Source organism: Pezoporus flaviventris, unplaced genomic scaffold (assembly GCF_033815535.1).
Source record: "Pezoporus flaviventris isolate CSIRO_AGI_PZ_B2104156 unplaced genomic scaffold, CSIRO_AGI_Pfla_v1 ptg000004l, whole genome shotgun sequence".
Taxonomy (NCBI): Eukaryota; Metazoa; Chordata; class Aves; order Psittaciformes; family Psittacidae; genus Pezoporus; species Pezoporus flaviventris.
This window is the reverse complement of record NW_026892552.1, coordinates 1,149,021-1,153,022: the sequence shown is the minus strand read 5'-3', so window position 1 is coordinate 1,153,022 and position 4,002 is coordinate 1,149,021. Positions and strand designations below refer to the sequence as shown.

Sequence of the window (4,002 nt, the reverse complement as noted above, 5' to 3'; positions counted from 1 at the left end):
ACCACACACCATCCATCTTTCCTGCCCTGAGGGGCAGTTATGACAGATGGAACCCCAAGTCACAGATTGAATGAAGTCAGTGAACTTTTCTAGGGATGGGAAAGCATTTAAGGGAATGCTACCTGTGTGTGTGTATAAATAGATATATATCCATCAAAAGAGGGGAAAGGTGATGGTGGGAAGTGTGAGACCTGGCCTGACACGAATGATATGGAATAAGGGGTGGATACTGTCCTGATTTTGGCTGGAACAGAGTTAATTCTCTTCCTAGTAGCTGGCACAGTGCTGTGTTTGGGCTTTAGTCTGGGAACTAAACTTCAGTCTGGTAACACACTCATGTTTTAGTTGTTGCTCAGCAGCACTTACCCTGATCAAGGACTTTTCAGTCTCTCATGCTCTGCCAGTGAGGAGGAGCGTAGGAAGCCAAAAGGGAGCAGAGACAGGACACCTGGCCCAAACTAGCCGAAGGGGTATTCCATATTACAGCACATCATGCTTGGGGTAGAAACGGGGGGGAGTTACTTGGAAGGGACCAGTCGCTGCTTGGGTTGGGCTGGGTATCAGTCAGCGAGTGGTGAGCAATTGTACTGTGCATCACTTATGTTTTCTGGATACTAATTTCTCCTTTTTTTTGTTGTTCCCCCTTATTAATATTGTTACAATTTGTATTATTTCTATTATAATTTTGTTTTACTTTATTTCAATTACTAAACTGTTCTTATCTCCACCTGCGGGTTTCCATCCTTCCATTTCTTCTCCCCATCTTGCCCAGGAGTGAGCAAGTGGCTGCCTGGTGCTGAGTTGTCTGCTGGGTTTAAACCATGACAGAGGAGCACTCAGGTTTGCCCTCATCTGCTCTTGTCTGAGGCACATGGTGTGTAGGAAGGGGATCTCCTTTACACAGACACCCTAGGTGCCCATGCTCCCTCGGCCCCTCTGTCCATCATGTTGGTTTAGCCAGAGAGGATCCAGGCATCTGGGCACTGACAGAGGAAGGGAGCACAGGCACAGGCACAGACACACAGACACACAGACACACAGACACACAGAGCTCAGCTTTGCTGAAGGTGTTTATTGATCATGAGAGGGAAATGGCCCAGGGCTACCAGGGGATCAGGTGGGGCCCTCCATGGATGATCATCTCATGCTGCTGGAGGGGAACACAAGGGTGTCACTACCAGTTCCAGTCCTGAAAGAGCCCAAAATGAGACCCCCGTCAGTGTCCACTGGGACATGAGAGGGTCCTTGTTCACTCTGTCTCTCTTTACAGAGACCTGGGGAAAGAGAAGGGATTCAGAGGCTGCAGTATACCCAAGAAAGCCCTTGGGTCTCCTGAGATCCATGTGGCACACAAGAGCCCCTTACCCCAGGATGCCTTGAGACCTCTCAAAGCCCTTCCCAACCCTCACAGTGGTCCTGGGGGTCTATATGGCACCACAGTCCCTGCCTGGCCTGCACAGTGACCCTCTGGATCTGTAGATCCCCACTGACTGCAAGGAAAGGCATAGAGACAGCTCTGTCCAGCTTGCCCTGGGTCATGGATCATGGACAGTCCCTCCATTTCACTGTCCTATACTCAAGCCTGCCCATCCCAGAAGGTTCAGGGATTCCCTGGGTCCCAGAATCCCTTGTAGGGCTGGAAATGCAATGATGCTGCTCACCTAGACATGAAGAGCTGCAGCCTGATGTTTCAGTTAGACAAGCTTCCGCACCTGGGAAGGAAGCTGGAGAGAAAGGAAAGGTAGAGACACACTTGGGTGCACTGGGAGGCAGGGGAAAGCAGTGGGCAAGGGGGTCCACAGGGAAGGTGTTTTCAGGGAGAAATGGGGTACCTATGTGTGCATGGTGGTACACAAAAAGCAGCGGAGGTCCTAGGAAAGGGGCCCACCTGCATAGGTAACTTTGTACTGGGGCATCCTGGGGCACTCTGGATTGTAATAGGATGGATGGGAATGCAAGGTTTCCCCTGGGAAAAGGAGCTTCCCTGGGAAAACACTGTGGGCAGGGGGCTGCTCCCTGGGTTTGCAGTGGGTTGCATTGAGGTATAGTGGGCACACTAGGATGTCCTGAAGTGTTGTGGCCATGAGAGAGGAGCATGTAGGGACAGTAGAGCTCATGATACCTACCTCAGGCCTCTTCCCCCACTTGATTTGGGGTCCCTCCTGTAGAGAGATCATGAGACCTCACTGATCACTGGGATGTCCCCAGTACCAGCAAGGGATGGGAGGAACAAACTGCCCTCCAGTTCCCCACACTGAATGCCCTCCAAAGCCCATCCCAGTACTTGCCTCCTGGCTAAAACCTCCACTTCCTTCCAAGGGTGCCTAGGGAAGGAGAGCAAAGAGGTTGTATGGATTGGACTTGGTGGGGCTGTGGTTGTGGCCATGAGAGGGGACTGTCTGGGGACAGTAAAACATGATACCTACCTCAGGCCTCTTCCCCTGCTTGATTTTGACTCCCACCTGTAGAGAGACCAAGAGACCTCACTGCTCACTAGGATGGCCCAAATACAAGCAAGGAATGGAAGGAACAAACTGCCCTCCAGGTCCTCAGACTGGATGTTCCAGACTGGATGTTGGTAGGGCTGTGGTTGTGGCCATGAGAGGGAAGCGTCTGGGGACAGTAGAACTGATGATACCTACCTCAGGCCTCTTCCCTTGCTTGATTTTGACTCCCCCCTGTAGAGAGACCATGAATCGCCGCTGATACCAGCAAGGGACAGGGGGATCAAACTGCCCTCCCATTCCCCAAGCTGGATGTCCCAGACTGGACCTTTGTGGGGCTGTGGTTGTGATCATGAGAGGGGAGTGTCTGGGGACAGTAGAACTCATGATACCTACCTCAGGCCTCTTCTCCCGCTTGATTTGGGGTCCCTCCTGTAGAGAGATCATGAGACCTCACTGATCACTGGGATGTCCCCAGTACCAGCAAGGGATGGGAGGAACAAACTGCCCTTCAGTTCCCCACACTGGATGCTCTCCAAAGCGACCCCAGTACTTGCCTCCTGGCTAAAACCTCCACTTCCTTCCAAGCGTGCCTAGAGAAGGAGAGCAAAGAGGTTGTATGGATTGGACTTGTTGGAATGCGGTTGTGGCCATGAGAGGAGAGTGTCTGGAGACAGTAGAACTCATGTTACCTCAGGCCTCTTCCCCCACTTGATTTGGGGTCCCTCCTGTAGAGAGATCATGAGACCTCACTGATCACTGGGATGTCCCCAATACCAGGAAGGGATGGGAGGAACAAACTGCCCTCCAGTTCCCCACACTGGATGCTCTCCAAGCCTACCCCAACACTTGCCTCCTGGCTAAAATCTCCATGTCCTTCCAAGGGTGCCTAGGGGAGAAGAGCAAAGAGGTTGTATGGATTGGACTTGTTGGAATGTGGTTGTGGCCGCAAGAGAGGAGCGTCTGGGGACAGTAGAACACATGATACCTACCTCAGGCCTCTTCCCTTGCTTGATTTTGAGTCCCACCTGTAGAGAGACCATGAGACCTCACTGGTCACTGGGATATCCCCAGTACCAGCAAGGGATGGGAGAAACAAACTGACCTCCAGCTCCCCAGAACTGGTAGTTCTCCAGACTGGGGACTACCCCAGTACATGTCTCCAGACAAGACTCTCCACTTCTTTCTAAAACTGCCTTGGGAAGGAGAGCAAAGAGGTTGTCTGGACTGAACTTTGGTGGAGCTGTGTGCGGGGCACAGATGTCTTCAGAATCTCCAGGCCCATGGCTTTCTCCCAGTCTGAGCAGGAATATCACGTCTGCTCCCACAGCCCCATTCCTCCAGATTTCACCTGGGATACCTTGTTCATGCATCCTCACCTCCTCCAGGGTGAGGATGGAGATAAGGATAGCCTGGGGAATTTGAGGCTGGACCCAAAGACAGAGCACCAAGGGAGTGGGCTGGCAGCACTGAAGGGAAAGGACAGTGTGGGGTGTAAGCTAGCGGAATAGGAATTCAAATGGAGGGGACACGGGGACTTCAGGCACAGTGGTTGGTA

The 4,002-nt window shown here is 52.2% G+C and overlaps 1 long non-coding RNA gene across 1 annotated transcript; it reads right to left on the bottom strand.

Moving 5' to 3' along the window:
* Positions 1 to 2,274: 2,274 nt before the first annotated feature.
* Positions 2,275 to 3,720, bottom strand: LOC133265131 (uncharacterized). Its single transcript, XR_009741874.1, has 3 exons — positions 3,437 to 3,720; positions 2,773 to 3,333; positions 2,275 to 2,360 (listed from the first exon to the last, which is right to left on the bottom strand). It is a non-coding gene; the product is annotated as an uncharacterized LOC133265131 (long non-coding RNA).
* Between the last annotated feature and the right edge of the window lie 282 nt (positions 3,721 to 4,002).